At 39.7% G+C, this 27,782-nt stretch overlaps 1 long non-coding RNA gene across 3 annotated transcripts in view; it reads right to left on the bottom strand.

Moving 5' to 3' along the window:
* Nucleotides 1-27,782, bottom strand: part of LOC117352508 — a 78,595-nt gene that overhangs the window by 37,942 nt on the left and 12,871 nt on the right. The window lies entirely within an intron of this gene.

The raw sequence follows: 27,782 nt of genomic DNA, 5'->3' as shown, positions 1-27,782 counted from the left end.
GCAGGGATGTTTAAGACGGGTTTGGTGAAAATCCTGTCAGTCAATGAATCAAAAGAGACAAGATGTGTATATTTGATCAAATGATAGCCCTACTGAAACAGAATGGAAGAATGGAGCTATATAAACCTTTAAAGGTACCGCCCCACTGAGTTGGGAAGAGAGATATTGGCAAGAAGTGAGTTGATTGCAGGGATTTTAAAGCCGGGTTGGGTGAAAACCCTGTTAGTCAATGAATCAAAAGAGTGAAGATATGTATGTAGAGTAGTTGAAAGCCCTAATTAAAAAGAAGAGATGAATGGGGCTATATAAACCTTTAAAGGTTCCTCTTCACTGAGCCGGGAAGAGGGATTTTGGCAGGGAGTGAGTTGATCGCCGGTAGGTATAAAGCCGAGTTGGGTGAAAACCCTGTCAGTCAATGAATCAAAAGAGAGAAGTGTATATTAGATCAAATGATAACCCTACTGAAACAGAATGGATGAATGGGGCTATATAAACCTTTAAAGGTTCCGCCCCACTAAGCTAAGAACAGAGATTGATTGCAGGGATGTTTAAGCCGGGTTGGATGAAAACCCTGTCAGTCAATGAATCAAAAGAGAGAAGTGTATATTAGATAAAATAATAGCCCTACTGAAACAGAGTGGATGAATGGGGCTATATAAACCTTTAAGGGTTCCGCCCCACTGAGCTAAGAACAGAGATTGATTGCAGGGATGTTTAAGCCGGGTTGGATGAAAACCCTGTCAGTCAATGAATCAAAAGAGAGAAGTGTATATTAGATCAAATGATAGCCATACTGAAACAGAATGGATGAATGGGGCTATATAAACCTTTAAAGGTACCGCCCCACTGAGCTGAGAACAGAGATTTTAGCAGGGAGTGAGTTGATCGCAGGGATGTTTAAGCCGGGTTGGGTGAAAATCCTGTCAGTCAATGAATCAAAAGAGACAAGATGTGTATATTTGATCAAATGATAGCCCTACTGAAACAGAGTGGATGAATGGGGCTATATAAACCTTTAAAGGTTTCGCCCCCACTGAGCTAAAGAGATATTGCAGAAGGGTTGATCGCAGAGATGTTTAAGCCAGGTTAGGTGAAAACCCTGTCAGTCAATGAATCAAAAGAGAGAAGTGTATATTAGTTCAAATGATAGCCATACTGAAACAGAATGGATGAATGGGGCTATATAAACCTTTAAAGGTATCGCCCCACTGAGCTGAGAACAGTAGATTTTAGCAGGGAGTAGTTGATCGCAGGGATGTTTAAGCCGGGTTGGGTGAAAATCCTGTAAGTCAATGAATCAAAAGAGACCAGATGTGTATTAGATAAATAATAGCCCTACTGAAACAGAGTGGATGAATGGGGCTATATAAACCTTTAAGGGTTCCGCCCCACTGAGCTAAGAACAGAGATTGATTGCAGGGATGTTTAAGCCGGGTTGGATGAAAACCCTGTCAGTCAATGAATCAAAAGAGAGAAGTGTATATTAGATCAAATGATAGCCATACTGAAACAGAATGGATGAATGGGGCTATATAAACCTTTAAAGGTACCGCCCCACTGAGCTGAGAACAGAGATTTTAGCAGGGAGTGAGTTGATCGCAGGGATGTTTAAGCCGGGTTGGGTGAAAATCCTGTCAGTCAATGAATCAAAAGAGACAAGATGTGTATATTTGATCAAATGATAGCCCTACTGAAACAGAATGGATGAATGGGGCTATATAAATCTTTAAAGGTACCGCCCCGCTGAGTTGGGAAGAGAGATATCGGCAGGAAGTGAGTTGATTGCAGGGATTTTAAAGCTGGGTTGGGTGAAAATCCTGTTAGTCAATGAATCAAAAGAGAGAAGATATGTATGTAGAGTAGTTGAAAGCCCTAATTAAAAAGAAGAGATGAATAGGGCTATATAAACCTTTAAAGGTTCCTCTTCAGTGAGCCGGGAGGAGGGATTTTGGCAGAGAGTGAGTTGATCACCGGTAGGTATAAAGCCGAGTTGGGTGAAAACCCTGTCAGTCAATGAATCAAAAGAGAGAAGTGTATATTAGATCAAATGATAGCCCTACTGAAACAGAATGGATGAGTGGGGCTATATAAACCTTTAAAGGTTCCGCCCCACTAAGCTAAGAACAGAGATTGATTGCAGGGATGTTTAAGCCGGGTTGGATGAAAACCCTGTCAGTCAATGAATCAAAAGAGAGAAGTGTATATTAGATCAAATGATAGCCCTACTTAAACAGAATGAATGAATGGGGCTCTTTAAACCTTTAAAGGTACCGCTCTACTGAGCTGGGAAGAGGAATTTTGGCAGGGAGTGAGTTGATCGCAGAGATCTTTAAGCCGGGTTGGGTGAAAATCCTGTCAGTCAATGAATCAAAAGAGAGAAGATATGTATGTAGAGTAGTTGAAAGCCCTAATTAAAAAGAAGAGATGAATTTGGCTATATAAACCTTTAAAGGTTCCTCTTCAGTGAGCCGGGAGGAGGGATTTGGGCAGGGAGTGAGTTGATCGCCGGTAGGTATAAAGCCGAGTTGGGTGAAAACCCTGTCAGTCAATGAATCAAAAGAGAGAAGTGTATATTAGATCAAATGATAACCCTACTGAAACAGAATGGATGAATGGGGCTATATAAACCTTTAAAGGTTCCGCCCCACTAAGCTAAGAACAGAGATTGATTGCAGGGATGTTTAAGCCGGGTTGGATGAAAACCCTGTCAGTCAATGAATCAAAAGAGAGAAGTGTATATTAGATCAAATGATAGCCCTACTGAAACAGAGTGGATGAATGGGGCTATATAAACCTTTAAGGGTACCGCCCCACTGAGCTAAGAACAGAGATTGATTGCAGGGATGTTTAAGCCGGGTTGGATGAAAACCCTGTCAGTCAATGAATCAAAAGAGAGAAGTGTATATTAGATCAAATGATAGCCCTACTGACACAGAATGGATGAATGGGGCTATATAAACCTTTAAAGGTACCGCCCCACTGAGCTGAGGACAGTGATTTTAGCAGGGAGTGTGTTGATCGCAGGGATGTTTAAGCCGGGTTGGGTGAAAATCCTGTCAGTCAATGAATCAAAAGAGACAAGATGTGTATATTTGATCAAATGATAGCCCTACTGAAACAGAATGGATGAATGGGGCTATATAAACCTTTAAAGGTACCGCCCCACTGAGTTGGGAAGAGAGATATTGGCAGGAAGTGAGTTGATTGCAGGGATCTTTAAGCCGGGTTGGGTGAAAATCCTGTCAGTCAATGAATCAAAAGAGAGAAGTGTATATTAGATCAAATGATAGCCCTACTGAAACAGAGTGGATGAATGGGGCTATATAAACCTTTAAAGGTACCACCTCACTGAGCTGAGAACAGAGATTTTAGCAGGGAGTAAGTTGATCACAGGGATGTTTAAGCCGGGTTGGGTGAAAATCCTGTCAGTAAATGAATCAAAAGAGACCAGATGTGAATATTTGATCAAATGATAGCCCTACTGAAACAGAATGAATGAATGGTGTTCTAGAAACCTTTAAAGGTTTCACTCCACTGAGTTGGGAAGAGAGATATTGGCAGGAAGTGAGTTGATTGCAGGGATCTTAAAGCCGGGTTGGGTGAAAATGCTGTTAGTCAATGAATCAAAAGAGAGAAGTGTATATTAGATCAAATGATAGCCCTAGTGAAACAGAATGGATGAATGGGGCTATATAAACCTTTAAAGGTACCGCCCCACTGAGTTGGGAAGAGAGATATTGGCAAGAAGTGAGTTGATTGCAGGGATTTTAAAGCCGGGTTGGGTGAAAACCCTGTTAGTCAATGAATCAAAAGAGTGAAGATATGTATGTAGAGTAGTTGAAAGCCCTAATTAAAAAGAAGAGATGAATGGGGCTATATAAACCTTTAAAGGTTCCTCTTCACTGAGCCGGGAAGAGGGATTTTGGCAGGGAGTGAGTTGATCGCAGGGATGTTTAAGCCGGGTTGGGTGAAAATCCTGTCAGTCAATGAATCAAAAGAGACAAGATGTGTATATTTGATCAAATGATAGCCCTACTGAAACAGAGTGGATGAATGGGGCTATATAAATCTTTAAGGGTTCCGCCCCACTGAGCTAAGAACAGAGATTGATTGCAGGGATGTTTAAGCCGGGTTGGATGAAAACCCTGTCAGTCAATGAATCAAAAGAGAGAAGTGTATATTAGATCAAATGATAGCCATACTGAAACAGAATGGATGAATGGGGCTATATAAACCTTTAAAGGTACCGCCCCACTGAGCTGAGAACAGAGAATTTTGCAGGGAGTGAGTTGATCGCAGGGATGTTTAAGCCGGGTTGGGTGAAAATCCTGTCAGTCAATGAATCAAAAGAGACAAGATGTGTATATTTGATCAAATGATAGCCCTACTGAAACAGAATGGATGAATGGGGCTATATAAATCTTTAAAGGTACCGCCCCGCTGAGTTGGGAAGAGAGATATCGGCAGGAAGTGAGTTGATTGCAGGGATTTTAAAGCCTGGGTTGGGTGAAAATCCTGTTAGTCAATGAATCAAAAGAGAGAAGATATGTATGTAGAGTAGTTGAAAGCCCTAATTAAAAAGAAGAGATGAATAGGGGCTATATAAACCTTTAAAGGTTCCTCTTCAGTGAGCCGGGAGGAGGGATTTTGGCAGGGAGTGAGTTGATCACCGGTAGGTATAAAGCCGAGTTGGGTGAAAACCCTGTCAGTCAATGAATCAAAAGAGAGAAGTGTATATTAGATCAAATGATAGCCCTACTGAAACAGAATGGATGAGTGGGGCTATATAAACCTTTAAGGGTTCCGCCCCACTGAGCTAAGAACAGAGATTGATTGCAGGGATGTTTAAGCCGGGTTGGATGAAAACCCTGTCAGTCAATGAATCAAAAGAGAGAAGTGTATATTAGATCAAATGATAGCCCTACTGAAACAGAATGGATGAATGGGGCTATATAAACCTTTAAAGGTACCGCCCCACTGAGCTGAGACAGAGATTTTAGCAGGGAGTGAGTTGATCGCAGGGATGTTTAAGCCGGGTTGGGTGAAAATCCTGTCAGTCAATGAATCAAAAGAGACAAGATGTATATATTGATCAAATGATAGCCCTACTGAAACAGAATGGATGAATGGGGCTATATAAACCTTTAAAGGTACCGCCCCGCTGAGTTGGGAAGAGAGATATTGGCAGGAAGTGAGTTGATTGCAGGGATCTTTAAGCCGGGTTGGGTGAAAATCCTGTTAGTCAATGAATCAAAAGAGAGAAGATATGTATGTAGAGTAGTTGAAAGCCCTAATTAAAAAGAAGAGATGAATGGGGCTATATAAACCTTTAAAGGTTCCTCTTCAGTGAGCCGGGAGGAGGGATTTTGGCAGGGAGTGAGTTGATCGCCGGTAGGTATAAAGCCGAGTTGGGTGAAAACCCTGTCAGTCAATGAATCAAAAGAGAGAAGTGTATATTAGATCAAATGATAACCCTACTGAAACAGAATGGATGAATGGGGCTATATAAACCTTTAAAGGTTCCGCCCCACTAAGCTAAGAACAGAGATTGATTGCAGGGATGTTTAAGCCGGGTTGGATGAAAACCCTGTCAGTCAATGAATCAAAAGAGAGAAGTGTATATTAGATCAAATGATAGCCCTACTGAAACAGAATGAATGAATGGGGCTATATAAACCTTTAAAGGTACCGCTCCACTGAGCTGGGAAGAGGAATTTTGGCAGGAAGTGAGTTGATCGCAGAGATCTTTAAGCCGGGTTGGGTGAAAATCCTGTCAGTCAATGAATCAAAAGAGAGAAGATATGTATGTAGAGTAGTTGAAAGCCCTAATTAAAAAGAAGAGATGAATAGGGCTATATAAACCTTTAAAGGTTCCTCTTCAGTGAGCCGGGAGGAGGGATTTTGGCAGGGAGTGAGTTGATCACCGGTAGGTATAAAGCCGAGTTGGGTGAAAACCCTGTCAGTCAATGAATCAAAAGAGAGAAGTGTATATTAGATCAAATGATAGCCCTACTGAAACAGAATGGATGAGTGGGGCTATATAAACCTTTAAAGGTTCCGCCCCACTAAGCTAAGAACAGAGATTGATTTCAGGGATGTTTAAGCCGGGTTGGATGAAAACCCTGTCAGTCAATGAATCAAAAGAGAGAAGATATGTATGTAGAGTAGTTGAAAGCCCTAGTTAAAAAGAAGAGATGAATGGGGCTATATAAACCTTTAAAGTTACCGCTCCACTGACGTGGGAGGAGGGATTTTGGCAGGAAGTTAGTTGATCGTAGGGATGTGTGAAGCCGGGTTGGGTGAAAACCCTGTCAGTCAATGAATCAAAAGAGAGAAGTGTATATTAGATCTAATGATAGCCTACTGACACAGAATGGATGAATGGGGGCTATATAACCTTTAAAGGTACCGGCCCCACTGAGTCTGAGGACAGTGAGTTCAGTAGGGAGTGAATTGATTGCAGGGATGTTTAAGTGGGGTTGGGTGAAAATCCTGTCAGTCAATGAATCAAAAGAGACAAGATGTGTATATTTTGATCAAATGATAGCCCTACTGAAACAGAATGGATGAATGGGGCTATATAAAACCTTTAAGGTACCGCCCCACTGAGTTGGGAAGAGAGATATTGGCAGGAGAGTGAGTTGAATTGCAGGGATATTTAAGCCGGGTTGGGTGAAAATCCTGTCAGTCAATGAATCAAAAGAGAGAAGTGTATATTAGATCAAATGATAGCCCTACTGAAACAGAGTGGATGAATGGGGCTATATAAACCTTTAAAGGTACCACCTCACTGAGCTGGGAGGAGGGATTTTGGCAGGGAGTGAGTTGATCGCAGTGATGTTTAATCCGGGTTGGGTGATAATCCTCTCGGTCAATGAATCAAAAGAGAAAAATTATTATATTATTATATATTATATTATTATATATTAGATCAATTGATAGCCTTGCTGAAACAGAATGATTGAATAGGGTTCTCGAAACCTTTAAAGCTACCGCTTCACTAAGCTGGGAAGAGGGATTTTGCACAGAGTCAATCATTAAATGAAAAGAGAGAAGATGTGTATATTACATCAATTGATAGCCCTACTGAAACAGAATATATGAATGGGGTTCTAGAAACCTTTAAAGCTACCGCTTCACTAAGCTGGAAAGAGGGATTTTGGCAGGGAGTGAATTGATCTTAAGGAAATGTAAAGGACAGGATAGGTGAAAATCCTGTCAGTCAATGAATCAAAAGAGACAAGATGTGTATATAGATAAATTGAAAGCCCTAGTGAAACAGAATGAATGAATGCGGTTCTAGAACCTTAAAAGGTACCGCTCCACTAAACTGGGAATAGGGATTTTGGCAGGAAGTGAGTTGATCGGAGGGATGTTTAAGCCTGGTTGGGTGATAATCCTCTCAGTCAATGAATCAAAATTGAAAAAAATGTGTATATTAGATCAATTGAAAGCCCTAGTAAATCAGAATGAATGTATGGGGCTTAATAAACCTTTAAAGGTACTGCTCCAATGAGCTGTGAGGAGGGATTTTCGGCAGATTGTGAGTTGATCACAGGGATGTGTAAAGCCTTTTGGGTGAAAACCCTGTCAGTCAATGAATCAAAAGAGTCAAGATATGTATATTAGATCAAATGATAGCCTTACTGAAACAGAATGAATGAATAGGGCTTAATACTGAAATACTGCCTGCATATGGAAAGGGAGAGCAAAGAGTGAAAAACACAGAGGACTTTAATAGATGGCTCAAAGCCTGGTGTCATCAAGAAGGCTTCAGGTACATAGGAGGATGGGGAAATACATGGAAGGACAAGAAGTTATATTGCACTGATGGGCTACATATTACTACAGCAGGAAAAAGAAACCTTGCAGAGAAATTTAGACAATATTTTTCTAGGCATTTAAACTAGAAGGTGGGGATGGTGTATGTACGAAGGACAATTATAGAGAACACCCCCGGCAAAAGAAAAGATGTGATAGTAGTAAAGACTGCAACATAAGCAATATCAGCAACTCATTTCTTAGTATTGCAACAGAAAGTGAAACGACACAAAAATCCATACAAAAAAGGAGATTATCACTGAAAAATAGCTGGAAAGCGATGACCACAAATGCTCACAGTCTAAGCAACAAAGTTCATGATCTGCAAGCCCTGATGTTAGAGGCAGATCTAGATATTGTCACTATCACAGAGACATGGTTCAGTGAATCACACGGATGGGATGCAAAATACCGGGATATAATCTTTTTATGAAGGACAGAGATGGTCATAAAGGTGGAGGAGTAGCTCTCAAAAATCACAGAAGATATGGAAATCACCACCTGCAAGATCACCAACCCCGAACTGGAAGAATCTCTAATAGCTACACTATTCTACATCCCCCCCAATAAATGGTCAAGTGCAAAATTAGAATTCTTTGAATACCTTTCATCCAATACCATAAAAGGCCCATACAACATACTTCTGGGAGACATAAATGTTCAACTAGAGAAAAAGGAAAAACCGGAAGTGACAGAAATCGACTTGTTCCTAAATACCCTGGGCTTTGGTATTCCTGACAAAGAGGAAACGCATGAAAAGGGACACCAACTGGACATCATCACTTTTTCCCACAAAGACCCCGACGCAAAAAAAATACAATACCATGCAGAAAAATACTTTCAATTTTGAATTATGTTGGCAAAAGAAACACTCAACAGCAAAACATATAAACATATAAACAAAACCAGTTTGAAAAAAACAGTCACCTGCAGAAACATCACCAATCCAACAGAATTCTGGACCCATTATGAACTACACCCCAAAATAGAGGAAGAGCAAGACTTCCCCACTAGATGGGATAAATTCACAAAAGACACACTAAATCAAATAGCTCCTGTTCAATCATACAAAAAGAACACAAGGGCATCAAAAGAATGGTATGATGCCGAATTACTAGCCCTCAAACAAGATCTCAGAAAACTGGAAAGAGTATGGCAAAAAACTGATAAAATTGAAGACAAAATTAAATGGAAACAAAAAATGAAAAATTACAAGAATCGGATCAAAGAAAAGCGTTATAACTGTTATACACAGAAAATAGGAACCATCAATACAAACAGTAGAGAACTATTCAAACTAGTAAGCAAAATAACAGACACCACACAGATACTACAGAACCATCACGATCAAATCCCAAAGGTCTCCACCCTAGCCAACCACTTTAGGAAAAAAATCACCGACCTCAGAGCCTCAATACCCCCTCCTCCACACAATCTTGAAATCAACCTCATATCGCAGAATAGTGAATCCAAAGGCGATATGAGCTGGAATCACTTCGAGCCCCCAGATTGGAATAACTTCCTTGCACTCTTCAACAAATACTCCAAATCAAATTGTCTACTAGATGAATGTCCATCTAAGATCATGCAAGATGCAATACCAGAATTTAAGAGGGACCTATTTAACTGGACAACTTAGGCTCTCAAAAACGGAACTTACCTGGAAAATATGGGACACATCCTAATCACCCATACCCAAAGACCAGAAGATCTCACTCACACTGGCGTCCAATTACAGACCCATAGCGAGCACCCCCTTTTTCACCAAAATGCTGGAAGGGCTGGTCAACTTGGAATTAGTAAATCATTTAGATAAGTACTCTCTCCTAAATGACCACCAATCTGGATTCAGAAAAGGATTCAGCACTGAGACAGTCCTAGGCTCTCTCCTTAACCACCTATACGACCTTTTCAATCAAGGTTCCAGCGCCTTGATCCTACAGTTAGACTTCAGCAGTGCCTTCGATCTCGTGGACCACGAAACTATGCTTAGATGCCTCGATGAAATAGGGATATCAGGAAGGGTGTGGACCTGGTTCCAAGGTTTCCTAACCAAACGATCTTATCAAGTGGTCCATGAAGGAAATTACTCTGAACCCTGGAAAAGCCCCTCGGGAGTCCCACAAGGTTCCCCCCTATCTCCCATCTTGTTCAATATATACATCTCTAGGCCACCTTTTACAAAAGCTTAACTTAACTTATTACATATACGCAGATGACATCTCCATACTAATACCAATAACAAATGTGACCTCAACCAACTCAAAACATATCTCCTTCATCATGCTCGAAATAGAAAAATGGACTTTAAACTTCAAACTGAAATTAAACTCAGAAAAGACAAAGATTTTCCTTGCTAGCAAACAGAGAAAATCTCCGCAACTACAATATATGTAAACGGCCATGATCACCCAATACTAAAAACCATAAAAATACTGGGAGTCACCCTGGATACCCACCTGTCCCTGACCGAGCACATAAACTCGGTGACTAAAAAATGCTTCTTCATCCTTTGGAAACTGAAAACCATAAAAAAATACTTCGACCCGCTATCCTTCAGAATATTGGGACAATCACTGATTTTATCCACCTGGACTACTGTAACATTGTCTACTTGGGAATACCTAAAAAAAATGTGAGAAAACTGAGAATAGTTCAAAATACGGCCATCCGTCTAATATTCGGACTAAAGAAGAGCGATCATGTTAGTCCATTCTACAAACTCCTTCATTGGTTACCAATTGAAGCACGAATTTTATTCAAATTCTCCTGCTCTGCTATAAACTAATCTGGGGATTGGCCCCCAGCTACCTACTACCTCACTTTGAATTACACTCCTCTATTAGGCCTACCAGAAACCGTAACCTGTTTACCTACCCAAATATCATAGGCTGTAGATATACCTTCTTTGATAGAACATTCAAATTCCAAGCAGGTAGACTGCAAACTTGGACAGGCTACTTCACCGATGCCGCCAGAGAACCATATAGTATCTTTAGGAAAGAACTAAAAACCACCTTGTTTAAGAAATTTATAACCTAACCAGACTTCAACCCTAAAATCGGAGCCTCCTCCCATCCCAAGGAGTCCGTCCACCCTCTTCTGCCAAAATTTCTCTCTTTAATTGTTACCAGTTTTTCCCACTGGTGCCCGTCCTTCGTTCAAATGTACCAAGTTAACAACTTACTTCTCATCAACTTCTTATGTTATATTTTTCACCTTCGCAGTCTTGCACCTTTGTAACTCAAAGCGCAACATCGACTGTATAATGCTACTCATTGTGAAACCGTGTAATACACAGACCCTGTAACTCTCCTGTTACTATCACTAGATGTACAATGCTATACTCTGTAATTCACTGTCTGTACAGTTTCTCTTCATTGTAAACCACCTAGAAGTCGCAAGATTGTGGCGGTATATAAGAATAAAGTTATTATTATTATTATTAAAGATCAATATCCAAGTGACCGAAATGCAAGGGACCTGGGAGAGGAAGAAGCGATATGGATTGCTCTGAAAAGAGAAGATGGAACTTCTATCTACGTGGGTGTAGTCTACAGACCTCCGACTCAATCACAGCAAATTGATAAGGATCTGATTGTGGATATCCAAAAGTTTGGAAGGAAAGAGGAGGTTCTGCTGTTGGGAGATTTCAACCTGCCGGATGCGGACTGGAATGTTCCGTCTGCGGAATCGGAAAGAAATAGGGAGATAGTGGATGCCTTTCAAGAGGCTCTGCTCAGACCAATGGTGACGGAACCCACAAGGTAAAAAGCGATATTGGATCTGGTCCTCACAAATGGAGAGAGTATCTCTAATGTTCGAGTGGGTGCTCACCTGGGAAGTAGCGATCATCAAACGTTTGGTTTGATATAATGGCTAAAGTGGAGAGCGGCCGCACGATACTTAAAGTCCTAGATTTCAAACGTACGGACTTTAATGCAAAGGGAAAGTACCTGAAGAAAGAGCTGTTAGGATGGGAGGACATAAGAGAAGTGGAAAGACAGTGGTCTAAGCTGAAAGGAGCAATAAAAATGGCTATGGACCTTTATGTGAAGAAAATCAATAAAAACAAGAGAAAAAGGAAGCTGATATGGTTCTCCAACCTAGTGGCTGAGAAAATAAAGGCGAAAAAGTTGGCATTCGTGAATTATAAAAAAAAACCAAGAAGAGGAGTGCAGAAAGGACTACAGGGTGAAACTGAAGAAGCCAAGAGAGAGATACGTCTGGCGAAAGCACAGGCGGAAGAACAAATGGCTAAAAATGTAAAAAAGGGAGACAAAAATTTTTTCAGATATATTAGTGAAAGGAGGAAGATAAAAAATGGAATTGCTAGGCTAAAAGATGCTGGGAACCAATATGTGGAGAGTGATAAGGAGAAAGCAAATACTTCTGTTCTGTGTTCCCAGAAGAAAATCCTGGAGAAGGACTGAGATTGTCTGGCAAAGTTACACGAGAAAATGGAGTAGATTCTGCGCCGTTCACGGAGGAGGGTGTTTATGAGCAACATGAAAAACTGAAGGTGGACAAAGCGATGGAGCAGACGGGATCCATCCCAGGATACTAAGGGAGCTCAGAGGTTCTGGCGAGTCCTATTAAAGACTTGTTCAACAAATCTCTGGAGACGGGAGTGATTCCTGGGGATTGGAGGAGAGGATGTGGTCCCTATTCATAAAAGTGGTCACAGGGATGAAGCAGGAAACTACAGCCGGTGAGACTCACTTCAGTTGTTGGAAAAATAATGGAAGTGTTGCTGAAAGAAAGGATAGTGTACTTCCTTGAATCTAATGGGTTACAGGATCCGAGGCAACATGGCTTTACAAAAGGTAAATCGTGCCACACGAACCTGACTGAATTTTTGGATTGGGTGACCAGAGAGCTGGATCGAGGACATATGCTAGATGTAATTTACTTGGATTTCAGCAAAGCCTTTGATACAGTTCCTCATAGGAGGCTGTTGAATAAACTTGAAGGGCTTAAGTTAGGACCCAAAGTGGTGAACTGGATCAGAAACTGGCTGTCGGACAGACGCCAGGAGGGTGGTGGTTAATGGAAGTCTCGAAGGAAGGGGTGACTAGTGGAGTCCCTCAGGATTCGGTGCTGGGGCCAATCCTGTTCAATATGTTTGTGAGTGACATTGCTGAAGGGTTAGAAGGAAAAGTGTGCCTTTTTGCAGATGATACCAAGATTTGTAACAGAGTAGACACCGAAGAGGGATTGGAAAATATGAAAAAGGATCTGCAAAAGTTAGAGGAATAGTCTAATGCCTGGCAACTAAAATTCAATACAAAGAAATGCAGAGTAATGCATTTGGGATTAATAATAGGAAGGAACCATATATGCTGGGAGGAGAGAAGCTGATATGCACGGACGGGGAGAGGGACCTTGGGGTTATATTGTCCGAAGATCTAAAGGTGAAAAAAACAGTGTGACAAGGCAGTGGCTGCTGCCAGAAGGATGCTGGGCTGTATAATGAGAGGTGTAGTCAGTAGAAGGAAGAAGGTGTTGATGCCCCTGTACAGGTCATTGGTAAGGCCCCACTTGGAGTATTGTGTTCAGTTTTGGAGACCGTATCTGGCGAAAGACTTAAGAAGACTTAAGGCGGTCCAGAGGAGGGCGACAAAAATGATAGGAGGCTTACGACAGAAGACGTATGAGGAGAGACTGGAAGCCCTGAATATGTATACCCTAGAGGAAAGGAGAGACAGGGAAGATATGATTCAGACGTTCAAATACTTGAAGGGTATTAACGTAGAACAAAATATTTTCCAGAGAAAGGAAAATGGTAAAACCAGAGGACATAATTTGAGGTTAGGGTGATAGATTCAGGGGCAATGTTAGGAAATTCTACTTTACGGAGAGGGTAGTGGATGCCTAGAATGCGCTCCTGAGAGAGGTGGTAGAGAGTAAAGCTGTGACTGAATTCAAAGAAGCGTGGGATAAACACAGAAGATTTAGAATCAGAAATAATATTAAATATTGAACTAGGCCAGTACTGGGCAGACTTGCATGGTCTGTGTCTGTGTATGACTGTTTGGTGGAGGATGGGCTGGGAGGGCTTCAATGGCTGGGAGGGTGTAGATGGGCTGGAGTAAGTCTTAACAGAGATTTCGGCAGTTGGAACCCAAGCACAGTACCGGGTAAAGCTTTGGATTCTTGCCCAGAAATAGCTAAGAAGAAAAAAAAAAAAAAAAAAAATTTTAATTGAATCAGGTTGGGCAGACTGGATGGACCATTCGGGTCTTTATCTGCTGTCATCTACTATGTTATTATGTTACTATATAATAAACCTTTAAAGGTACCACTCCAATAAACTGAGAGGAAGGATTTTGGCAGGGAGTGAGTTGATCGCAGGGATGTGTAAAGTCGGGTTGCATGAAAACCCTGTCAGTCAATGAATCAAAAGAGAGAAGTGTATATTAGATCAAATGATAGCCCTACTGAAACAGAATGGATGAATGGGGCTATATAAACCTTTAAAGGTACCGCTCCACTGACGTGGGAGGAGGGATTTTGGCAGGAAGTGAGTTGATCGCAGGGATGTGTAAAAAGGTGGTAAATAAATACATAAACATTCAGGTACTTTCCGCAACAGTAGTGGTGACGGAGAGTTAAATAGCTGGTATGAGATCAATGAAAACGGGTGGACTCAGGTCACATACCGAACTCGGGACCTTACTGCCAAGGACAGCAAGGTATGAGCTGGGAATAAGGAGAGCAGAAGTGAGGTGATGAAAGTAACATTGCAGCTCCTTAATCTGTGTGCCTTTCCATGGGTCACAGGCCTGTCTTCAAAAATTGACCTGCACCAAAATTTTTATCGGCACTTTGGGACATCATTTGGGGGTTGGAGTCAGCAAGGGAAAACCTGCGAATAATCAAATTCGCGAGTAATAAAACCACGAATACTAAGGGAGAAGTTTACTCTTTGTTTGATGCGGTTTGACTGCTTGAGCAAGCTGCCTACTCAACAAATCAAATTGCATCAAGCAAAAAGTAAACCAATAAAATAAAAAGGGAAAGAGCCCTTTAGACCGGCACAACCTCAAGATTTTCTTTTTTTCCCATTAGATTCCACTGGTTCTCCAAGCCGGAGGCCTGACCAGTATCGGTGGCCAGGCTGCCAGCTGAGGCACCTCTACAAAAATTTGGGGAGGTGGAGGAAGAAGGGGGAGGGACCCAACACGAGATCTGCCGGGTTTGACATCCCCCCAAGGTCAGATGGATCCCAAACAGGACCCATCCAAGCTCTGTCCAGCACCAGAAAGGGGACCAGGAGTCCTAAACAAAATCCAACAGCTTTAACAAGGGGAACCTTAAATTTTTCCTATCTCTCCTGCTTGAAGACTGAGAAAGACTGGGTTAGGAGGGGGAGCCTCATCTAATATACTACAACCAAAGTTTTGGTCTCAGACTCCACCTGCTGGTCACCGTGAGATATTACCCATCAGTAAAAAACTGTACCGGGTCTAGAGAGTGACACAGAATTCCTCCTTTCCTTTTTACTCCTTGCAAAATTTTCTAAAACTGGTACTGCACAGGACTTACCAGGTCAACCATCTGTTTGGAGACTCAGAAACGATTCCTAGGGGTCAGCACAGCTCAGTTATAGATTACTTAGATGTCAGTGTTCCTCAATCTATCTGCTGGTAAGAGCACATAATCCAACGGTCTGTGCTGATTTGGATGGACACTATGGAATCACTCTTTATGTGTACCAGTGCAGATCCACTCTTCCCCTGTCCATGTAGCATTCACTTTTGCACAAGACTCTGATGAACATCTGCTCTTCACCTCTGTGCTTCATACTTTACTGGATGTAGAGACTGGAGGGTGGTTTTCTGCTGCTTAGATCAAGCTTGTCCAATCTTTTTAAATCAGGGGCTACATTTTATAATATTCATAGGGGTAAAAACACACACACACACGCTCTATTTTTGAGAATCACACACTCACAAAGTCTCTGAGAACACTCGGTCTCTCTCTCATGTATTTGCCCAGCCTAATGTTCGAGTGGGTGCTCACCTGGGTAGTAGCGATCATCAAACGGTTTGGTTTGATATAACGGCTAAAGTGGAGAGCGGCCGCACGATACTTAAAGTCCTAGATTTCAAACGTACGGACTTTAATGCAATGGGAAAGTACCTGAAGAAAGAGCTGTTAGGATGGGAGGACATAAGAGAAGTGGAAAGAAAGTGGTCTAAGATGAAAGGAGCGATAAAAATGGCTACGGACCTTTATGTGAAGAAAATCAATAAAAACAAAAGAAAAAGGAAGCCGATATGGTTCTCCAACCTAGTGGCTGAGAAAATAAAGGCGAAAGAGTTGGCGTTCATGAAATATAAAAAAACCCAAGAAGAGGAGAGCAGAAAGGACTACAGGGTGAAACTGAAAGAAGCCAAGAGAGAGATACGTTTGGCGAAGGCACAGGCGGAAGAACAAATGGCTAAAAATGTAAAAAAGGGAGATAAAAATTTTTTCAGATATATTAGTGACTGGAAGCCCTGAATATGTATACCCTAGAGGAAAGGAGAGACAGGGGAGATATGATTCAGACGTTCAAATACTTAAAGGGTATTAACGTAGAACAAAATCTTTTCCAGAGAAAGGAAAATGGTAAAACCAGAGGACATAATTTGAGGTTGAGGGGTGGTAGACTCAGGGGCAATGTTAGGAAATTCTACTTTACGGAGAGGGTGGTGGATGCCTGGAATGCGCTCCCGAGAGAGGTGGTGGAGAGTAAAACTGTGACTGAGTTCAAAGAAGCGTGGGATGAACACAGAAGATTTAGAATCAGAAAATAATATTAAAGATTGAACTAGGCCAGTTACTGGGCAGACTTGTACGGTCTGTGTCTGTGTATGGCCGTTTGGAGGAGGATGGGCAGGGGAGGGCTTCAATGGCTGGGAGGGTGTAGATGGGCTGGAGTAAGTCTTAACAGAGATTTCGGCAGTTGGAACCCAAGCACAGTACCGGGTAAAGCTTTGGATTCTTGCCCAGAAATAGCTAAGAAGAAAAAAAAAAAATTTTTTAATTGAATCAGGTTGGGCAGACTGGATGGACCATTCGGGTCTTTATCTGCCGTCATCTACTATGTATGTTACTATGTTAACCCAGTTTCTCCAGCTTGTAGTTTTGCTAAGCTGCTGTTCTATGACTGTGTTTCCCTAAAAATAAGCCAGTCTCATATTAATTTTGGGTCCAAAAAACGCATTAGGGCTTATTTCGGGGATGTTTTATTTTTTTCATGTACAAAAATCACCTCTCCCTTTCTCTTCTCCATCCTATTTCTTCCTCTTTCTTTCTCACCCCACCCAACTTTCTATCCCTCCCATCCCCCTGTGCAGCAGAACCCCACCAACCCTCCCACCATGAGACATACCTCCTCTCCGAGGTCTCCTAAAGCAGCAGGGGTGGGGGTTGCTGAATCAATGAGTCCAATTTTTCCAATAAATCAGGCAGCACTAATGTCAGGGATAGAGTCAGGGAGTGTTGGGGACATTTAGGGGTGGGGGGCTTTGGGGGTTGATATTAACTAGGGCTTATTTTTGGGTAGGGCTTATATTAGGAGCATCTTTAAAAATTATGCTAGGGCTTATCTTTTGCATAGGTCTTATTTTCGGGGAAACAGAGTAATTTAGTCTCAGACAGTGGTAAAAAAATATAACAAAAGTAAATGAATTGGGGAATTCAAATTGTGCTATTATAGGTAGTTGGTCTGTTTCACTGAAGAAAATCAGTTTAGTCTAGGTTTGTCCGACCTTTTTCTCTTTCATGTACACCCCTCACCACCCCAGCCTTCATAGAGTTTTTCTTCTCAACTGGCTCCAGCTGCAGAAGCTCAGAGAGATTCCTGCTTCCCCCATGACTGCTGTCTGCAAGCTTGGGAAACATGTGCCGAAAGTTCAGGTTGGTCTCATATATTGCAAGACTTGAAAACACGAGAATAACTTGAACTTCTGACACCAAGCAGCTCAAGCTTACAGATAGCCAAATTGCAGTAGGAAAAGCAGGAATCCTGCTGAGCTTCAGAGGACCAGGTAAGAGCTCTTGGAAGGCCGGGTTTTGGCCCACAGGGCAAAAGTTAACATAAGAATAGCTTTACTGGGTCAGACCAATGGCCTATCAAGCCCAGCAGCCCGTTCTCATAGTGGCCAATCCAGGTCACTAGTACATAATCAAAACCCAAGGAGTAGCAATATTCCATGATACCTAGCTTTCAAAACATTTATGAATGTGGATCTATGTCCTCAAGAGAGCTTATTGTCATGCCTATTCTTGTCTCTTAGAAGGAACTTGGATTGCTTAGAAACAGGGTCTGTAAAAATTGAGCCATACCACACTCAAAGATGGACAAATTGTTCAGCTCCAGGTCATAAGCCTGAAGAAAACATTAAGCAAGGCAAACAGGGACATTCTCTGAATGGCAACCCTGCTGCTCCTCCCCTATCCCTTACCAGTTCCCTTCATTTGTGAACATTACAAAACAGACATTCACCTGCATTCACCGTGGGCCTCATCTGGGGCAGCCTCCTTGGAGCGGCTGGGGCACGGGCAGTGTGTCTGGGAGGGAATGCATGGATGGGAGAACATCGCAGGGGAGGAGACATAGGCATCCTGGGACTGTTTGCCAAGTCTCTTCCCTGAAGAAGCCCTTTCTGGAAACGTCAATTGCTCCTCCTAAACTTACTTGCTCCACTTCATCACTGACGCTGAAACCGTGGATTGAAGACAAAGTTTTATTTTATTTTTCTTTCCAGCTTATGATTTATCTTTAATCTTATCTATTGTTTTGCCTTTTGTCTTTGTTTTGTTCTATTTCTATCATTTAAATTTCTCCAGAATTCTACTGTTCAACGGCTCCCCCTTCTGCTTCTATTCCTTTCTCTCCTCTCTTCTACCTTCCAAAGTATTTAGATCAATGCTGTCTTGTTAAAATGTTTATTTTATTTTTATTTTTCCTCTAACTACTTTTCACTTCTCTATTACCCTCCAGGTACTTTAGTTAGATTGTGAGCCTTCGGGACAGTAAGGGAATTTTTCAAGTACCTTTCTTATTTCTAATCTTAATGTATATTTTCTGTAAACCGCTTCGAACCTAACGGATGTAGCGGTATATAAGAAATAAATTACATTACATTACATTACATTACATTTGTAAAATCTCTAAAGTAATTTTACTTACACATATTAAAATTTACTTACACTTATATTAAAATAGTAGTAAAACAGAGGTGTATGTGTATATATATATATATATATATATATATATATATATATATATGTGATGGACCCCCATCAATCCTAACTCTCACCGGGGGCGTGGCTTGGTTGCACATGAAGAAGGTTGGGTAGTGAGTGAGCTCCGCATCGTAAGACACTGAAAGTATTATAAGTCACAGGAAATTTTTAAATTTTGTGCGCTAAATATCAGATAAGAGTATATAATGGCGTCGGGAAACAAAATAAAAGTGACTCGGTGTTTGCAATATCCGGGAGTAATAAGAGAGCGAAGACAGAGGAGTTGGCTCTAAAGAATGGCGAGACGGAGGTTATGAAGGAATTGAAGGAGATTAAGGAAATTGTATCGGGCATTGCAAAGAAAGTTAATGATTTAACTGAGGAAGTTTCAACCTTGAACAAGAAAATGGAAATGCTAGAAATGAAATCCAATAATATGGAAGAAAGAATGGTCACTGTGGAAACAGAAATTAGCTATAGCAAAGCGGACCGAAAGAAAATTGAATTACTCATCGTGAGCTGGAGGACTGCTCAAATCGTGAGTGGAGGAGTAATTTACGTTTGCTAGGGCTACCGGAAGGGGCGGAGAAAGGAAATGCTTTGTTGGGAGAAAGCGGTCTTGAGAGAGACTTGGGAGTGCTGGTGGATGCATCACTGAAGCCATCTGCACAGTGCGCAGCGGCCTCAAAAAAAGCCAACAGGATGCTGGGCATCATAAAAAGGGGCATAACAACCAGGACGAGGGAAGTCATCATGCCACTGTATCGAGCAATGGTGCGTCCGCATCTGGAATATTGTGTTCAATATTGGTCGCCGTACCTCAAGAAGGACATGGCGGTACTCGAGAGAGTCCAAAGGAGAGCAACAAAACTGGTAAGAGGGCTGGAACACTGCCCATATGCCGAGAGGTTGGATAGGCTGGGGCTCTTCTCTCTGGAAAAAAGGAGGCTCAGGGGTGATATGATAGAGACCTTCAAGATCATGAGGGGCATAGAGAGGGTGGATAGGGACAGATTCTTCAGACTGAAGGGGACAACAGGTACGAGGGGGCATTCGGAGAAACTGAAGGGAGATAGGTTCAAAACGAATGCAAGGAAGTTTTTTTTCACCCAAAGGGTCGTGGACACTTGGAATGCGCTACCGGAGGACGTGATTGGGCAGAGTACGGTACAGGGATTCAAACAGAGACTGGACGGATTCCTGAGGGATAAAGGGATCGTGGGATACTGAGAAAGCTAACCAGAAAATAAGTATAGAAACCCGACCAGGTCGTGCATGTGCAAGACCGGAGGGCTAGGACTTTGATGGGAAGATAGGACTCAATAGGAAACCAAGGTGGCATGGGGGCCCCTTCTGGTGATTTGGACAGGTCGTGACCTGTTTGGGCCGCCGCGGGAGCGGACTGCTGGGCAGGATGGACCTATGGTCTGACCCGGCGGAGGCACTGCTTATGTTCTTATGTTCTTATGTTCTTTCTTGAAAATATACTACCTAAAATCCTTCCGATAAAATCTAAGTTTCCTATAGAAGTTGAAAGGGCACACAGAATTCCTGCGAGGAGGTCAGAGAAGCAAAGGGGTCCTCGGCCACTAATTTTTAAATTATTAAGGCATCAACAGGTTTTGGAAATCTTTCAATTGGTTAAACAGAATAAAAATTTAAAATATCAAGATGCCCATATACACTTTGTACCCGACTTTGCCAGGAACACAGCAATAAAAAGAAAGAGCTTTTTGGATCTTAGACCCCAATTGAGAGAGATGGGGGCTAAATACAGTTCAATTTATCCTGCTATCATGAAAATGACTGTTGACAATAAAACAATCACTTTTGATGACCCAGAGAAGTTACAGAACTTTATCCAGCAGCAGGAACAGCCAATGTTTACATAACTCCTCTTAGTGAAGATTAAAGGAGGGAGGTAGATTTTAATTTTACTATTCTTTTTGGTTTGGTTTTGTTGTCGTGGGATCCTCTCTTTCTGATGATGATACTAAAGGAATATTTATATGGAAATTGGAGTATTTTCATTGATTTCTAAGGGCAACGATATAGAACGTTTACAGCTTTATTTAAATGGTCTGACTCAACGGTCCCTGCAGAGAGCTCTTCATATTAGGAGTAAACATTCTAAAATGGAGTACTGGCAACTTTAATGCTGTGGATTTACCTTTTACATCTGATATGAATTGCGGGTACTGTTCTGTTGTTATGCTTAGTGATGTTCATGCAAAAATAAATGGTAGTAGGAATATGCATAAGAGGATTGGACAGAATGAATGGATGTACCCAATGCGGAAGTTTTTGGAGACATGTTACAATCTAAAAACTAAGGCTCAGCTGAACTTAATTACTGAAATGGTGAATATAGTAGGGTATGCACCTTTCTGGCATCGTAAACAGTTACTGATGCTGAGGGTGATCATGGAAGGTGGCTACCAGTTTCGTTCACCAGAACGAGATGACAGATTTGACAATGTTAAAGATCTGAGCTTTTGCCTTCTGATAATGAACCCTGCTGATCGCCTGACAACGGAGCAAGCCCTGCAGCACTCATTCTCCCAGAATTACGAGGGAGAAAAATTTGACACTTCAATCCACTACGCAAGTTCCGGGTGGCGATATGGACTGTCCTTGCTTACATCCGCAGTTAAACTAGTGATAAAGGAGGTTCTGATGCGAGATCCCTTTGTTATGCGTGGGGTACAAAAGCTGATTGATCCCTGTGCTTTCCGCATCTTTGATCCTTGGGTGAAGAACGGTGAACAGCAGAATCGCGAAGCACTCTTCCAAAATGCACCCAAGGCCTTTGTTGTGATTCTAGCCAGTGAGGAAGAGGAAAAGTATGAAGCAATAACACGATATTGAAGAAAGGGCAAGGAGTGTCTTACAGTTCTTTCTCTTGTACACACTGTGCACAGTGGTTATTTGCCTTTACATAAAAAGACTAATATTATTGCATAAGCTCATGTTGCAACATCGTCTCTGGAGAGTTATGTTGGTTCATTAATCTGGGTTTCAGCTTGCAATGAACTCAGATTTATGTTTAGATATTTACTAGACAAACTCTCATAAGTATAAATCTTGTCATATAGACGCTGTAATTCCTATTCTGGCTTGGAATATTAGTCTTTGGGCTTTTAGGGCTCTGAAGGATCTGTTACTAAATAGGTGAAAGTTATTCAGCTTTTACTATGAATTTCAGAATATAGATGAAGATCTAGAATTCCAAAACATTGTTATTCACAGATGAGTTTCAGTTACTTTGCGAATCACAGGATGATTATTCCAATACATTCATTTCTGTGATTATAGTTTTCATCTAATGGTCAGAGATGAATATTTCAGAGTAAAATTTATTATGAGGTTTCATTTCCATATGCTGGTTAACAAATATGGTTTTTTGATGGAACTTGGAGATGTATGCGGGGAACAATTGAGGAGAATGAGTAGGTTTTCTAAAGGTTGTAAAGAGGACAGGAGAATAAAAACAAATTGCATTATGTATATGCATAACACTCCAATAATATCATATTATATTGGATTATATTTATACTTCATATAATTACAAAGGGTGCATGCAGTTCTAGAACGTAGGATGGGGAGGTTGTTTTTTGTTTCATAAAGATGATTTTTATAATGGAATGGATTATATGGATTAAGTTAATCTAGGTTAATGATACTTATGGGAATCTTTTGGTATTCTGTATCTTAAGAAACAGATCTAATTTGAGTTAAATGATTTATTTGAAAGAATTATATTATATTCCTTGACTGATAGATGCTAAATCTTAATCTTATCTTGATTTAATATAATATACTGTATATGATTTTAGATTTTAATGTATTTGAAATGGAATATAAGAATTTGATAAGTAAACTTATGTAAGATTTAATTAAGCATAAATAAGAAATGATCAATTAATTAAGGTTATTAATGAATCTTTATTTTGTATGATATAATATAATTGATATTTGAATTAAAAGGATTTTGATTATATTATTGATTATTCATTTTAAATACAAAAGTCAGCAATATAAAAAAACAAAAAAAGAGCGTAAAAAGTTATTAAATTGTTATTAATATGTGATTTATGAAATGGATTAGTACTCCTAAGAATGATTATATCTCATAAATATTTTGTGTGACTTAATTTAGAATGTTGATTTTAAGAAGGTCTTTGTGGAGTCTATCATTGCCTGATCTAATATGTGCGTCACCAAGTTAACACTGTTATTAAATATTTGGGGTGGGCGCGTTGAGGGGTGAGTAGAGAAAGAATTATTTGGGATAGGGGTATTTTATGTGCATAATTTTAGTCTATTGGTAATGGTGTCTAATTATTTTAGATTATTTATGTCTGATTACTTAAAAAACAAATTATATTATGGAGCTTAAACTTTTTTCACTAAATGTTAATGGCCTTAACTATCATATAAAGAAGAAAAATATGCTTGCTTTTCTGAAACAACAGAATGCGGATTTATATTTCATACAGGAGACTCATTTATCAGTGGTGGAATGACAAAAGTTGGAAGGGGGATGGGTAAAACATTCTTTTTTTGCCCCAGCTCTGGGGAAGAAAGCAGGGGTAGCTATATTAATAAATAAAAATAATTCAGCTAATTTTCAATTAATTGATTCTGATCCCTTGGGAAGATGGATACATGTACGAATGAGCATGGGAAATAATACCCTGGACTTGGTTAATGTATATGCCCCAAATACGAATCAAATGGAATTTTTCAAGAAATTACAACTATTACTCCCACTGGCTACTTCTAATTTAGTGGTGGCTGAAGATTTCAATGCTGTTATAGATCCATTAATGGATAAAAAACCAAGTAAAATTATGAAATCTTTAGGGTTAGATAATCTGGTACAGTCTTGTGATTTGAAGGATATATGGCGGATACTTCATTTTGATGAGCGGGAATTTTCTTTCTGTTCACAAGTTCATAAATCTTTTTCAAGAATAGATTATATTTTTGTTTCAAATCAACTAGTACAACAAGTGATAAAAGCTTCCATAGATCCGATCATACTATCGGATCATGGCGGGGTGTGGATAGAATTTAAGTTTGGAGAACAGGAATATAGTAGGTCTGTTTGGAGATTCGATAATACATTGATTGCAGATTCAAATTTCCTTGCAGATTTTAATTTAAAAATGACTGAATTTTTTCAAATCAATACCTCAGAGGATATATCTATGGAAATGTTATGGGATGCTTTTAAGGCTACCATGAGAGGTGGTAATATCTCATATTCGGCATATATTAAAAAACAACTTAAAAAACAATTTTCTGATTTGGAGAAAGAAATTCAAATTTTGGAGAATAAATTAGCTGAAAAGTGGGAACATAATACTTTGCAGGCTTTGTTAAAAGCTAAGGGTAAATATAATGAGATATCGTCAAAATTGGTAAGGAAAGATTTGTTTTCTCAGCAAACTTTGTATTATGGAAATTCAAATAAGGCGGGAAGCTAATTGGCAAATTTTCTTAAAGCGGAAAAAAGAAAAAAAAATTGTCGCTATAAAAGATGAGAGTGGAGTGTCACATTCTCAAATAGAAAGCATTTTAAGTCAATTTTTAAATTTTTATAAAGACCTATATTCTTCTGTGCTTTATACAAATAAAGAAAAAGATGGTTTAGAATTTTTAAATTTGATAGGACCGAAAATTCCTGAACACTTTAAAGAAGTTTAGAAGAGCCTATATCATTAAAAGAGTTAGAAACAGTGTTGAAGTCTCTTAGAGTTGGATCCACTCCAGGTGGGGATGGTTTCACAGTGGAATTCTATAAGTCATTTCAAAATACCCTATTACCTCATTTATTGAAATTATATCAGGTTCAACTGAATAAGGGTTGCATTACAGGTACTATGGCAGAATCATTGACTATAGTTTTGCCAAAGTCAAACAAAGATCCCACATTGGTTTCAAATTACAGACCTATATCATTAATTAATGTAGATGGAAAACTTTTGGCTAAAACGTTGGCTTTACGTTTAGCCAAGGCTCTCCCTTTTATTATAGATATGCACCAAACTGGATTCGTTGCAGGAAGACATTCATCTAATAATATAAGATTGGCTTTTCATATGTTAAATCTAATAAAGAATTTGAAAGATCTGGCTTTTTCTGTATCATTGGATGCAGAGAAGGCCTTTGATCGTGTGGAATGGACCTTCATGTATCAAGCTATGGATTGGTTTGGTATAGGTTCAGGATTTATACAAATGATTCAAACATTGGATAGCTCCCCTGCTGCAAAATTATATATAAATAATAATTTTTCGGAATGTTTTGAGTTGCGGAGGGGAGTTAGACAAGGCTGTCCTCTATTCAACAAGCATGGGGGATACAGGGTATTCCTTATTCAGACCGGGAGTACAAAGTCTCTGCATATGCTGATGATATTTTGCTTCATTTGAGAAATCCTGAAAAACACCATGAATTCCTTCTCTCACACCAAGCAGCATCATGGGGTAAAGACCTAGAACAATTACTTTCGCCCTCTACTTATGAGGTCTTTAGGAAACATCTAAAAACACACCTGTTCCTAAAACATCTTGACAACTGATCCACTTATCTCTTTCCCCTCAATAGCGACCTACTGTCCTTTTGATCACTTTTCTCCTCAACAATGAATTTCCTGTCTTATTACTTCTCTTTCTTCTTCCCCTCTTGAAGTCAGTCAATTTGTACCTTTGCTTAATCTTTTGTAAACCACATAGAACTTCACGATATTGCGTATATAAGCTGTTATTATTATTATTAGAATAGATTGAAAAATTTGGAAAATTTTCAGGGTATAAGATAAATTGGAGTAAGTCTGAAGTTCTTCCATTAAATGTGTATTACGCAAAAGGTTTATTTGATTCATTTTCTTTTGTATGGAAGGAAGAGGGATTAAAATATTTGGGTATATGGATAAAAGGCACACTAGATTATACAATGAATGAGAATGAAAAATGTTTATTGAAGAAGGCTACAGAAATGTGCGAACAATGGAATCCATTACATTTGTCTTGGTGGAGGAGAGTTCAAACTATTAAAATGATGATATTGCCTGTGGTTTGTTATCAGATGGGAATGTTACCAGTTTTTTTTTTTAAGGGGTCCTTTTATAGGAAATTGAATAGTATTCTTACAAAATTTTTTTGGCTGGGCAAAACCCTAGGATTGCTTTAGTATTTCTACAAAAATCAATTGCGGAGGGTGAGGTAAATTTTCCAAATTTCTATAGGTATCATCAAGCCTATATTTTGAGACAGGGTATGTATTGGGTCCTCCCAGAGCTCATGGATAACACTCCTGATTGGTTATGGTTGGAATGGCGGCTCATGTTCCCCTTGAGATTATGTCATATCCTTAGTATTAAAATGCCTAGGTTATATAAGGATAATAGAATATTTATGGATACATGGAAATCTCTTAGATTTGTTAATAATTTAACGCCTATTCCAATTTACAAATCAACTAATCAAACAATATGGTTAAACTCCAAGATTCAAATTGGCGGTTTTAAGATCATCTGGAAGCATTGGATGATAGCAGGAATACGTACTTTAAAGGATGTTATATCTAACGGTAAGCTGCTTGACTTTTCACAGTTGCAACAGAAATATGGTCTTAATAAATCACAAAGTTTCAGATGGTTGCAACTGAAGCAGGCGATTCAGAAGGGGTTCCCTGAATGGAAAAATCTCAATAATCAGTACAGTCTGGAGTTCTTATGCTTTCAGGTGGATTTCTTGGGTCACCAAGCTGTACAGTGGTATAAATTGATAAATGGATTTATAAAAAAAAACCTAAAAATGGACTCAGGGACATTTGGAGCATTGAGATTAAGCATCAAATTACGGCGTCTTAATGGCCACAAATTTGGTCTTGGAGAATGAAATCTACAGTGTCTGCATCTATGAAACAAACTTGTTTTTTTCTTTTACATAGAGAACTTTGGACCCCAGTTAGATTACAAAAGTTAGATAGCTCTAAGTCTAATAGATGCTGGCACTGTAATTTAGAGGCAGGTACCTTAGATCATCTGATATTCTATTGTCCTTATATCATGGCATTTTGGAAATCAATCTGGTCTCAAGTTAATTGTTTGTTAGAAAACTATGTAGCATTGTCATACGATACAATAATGTTTGGGATGTCAATGAGAACAAAAAGTCAAATTTCTTCAAGTAATAATAAACTTTTATTGATCATGACAGGGGTCGCCATACAACATATTACCAGCAATTGGAAAGATTGCAGTAGATTAAGTTAAACATTCTGGTGGAATTTGCTATGCCATATTTATAAAATGGAAAGAGTTATTGCCACACAAAAGGGTAGTTATAATAATTTTAAAAGGGTTTGGGGGCCATTAACAAATTTTTGCAATGACTAGACATTTATTCATAGAAAATACATTTATGCATAGAGGGGAACGAGGGTATTAAGTTATATTATGGATGATCAATTGTTAATATTGATAGGAATCTTTTGATTATAATATTGGTGGGAAGGAGGGAGGGTATAAATGTGTTTCTAGATGTGATTTAAAGAATTGTAAGAGATGTGTATATGATATCAATGTTACTATATTGTGATCTTAATATTGGATGGAGTGATGAATAAAGTTTTTCGTAATTCTTGGTGGGTAGGGGGGTGGGGGGGAATAAATTTTTCTTGTTGAGATTTTAATTGAAAGTTGTTTA

The sequence above is a fragment of the Geotrypetes seraphini genome, unplaced genomic scaffold (genome assembly GCF_902459505.1).
Source record: "Geotrypetes seraphini unplaced genomic scaffold, aGeoSer1.1, whole genome shotgun sequence".
Lineage (NCBI taxonomy): Eukaryota > Metazoa > Chordata > Amphibia > Gymnophiona > Dermophiidae > Geotrypetes > Geotrypetes seraphini.
The sequence above is the reverse complement of the archived record's forward strand: the minus strand, read 5'-3'. Positions and strand labels throughout refer to the sequence as shown.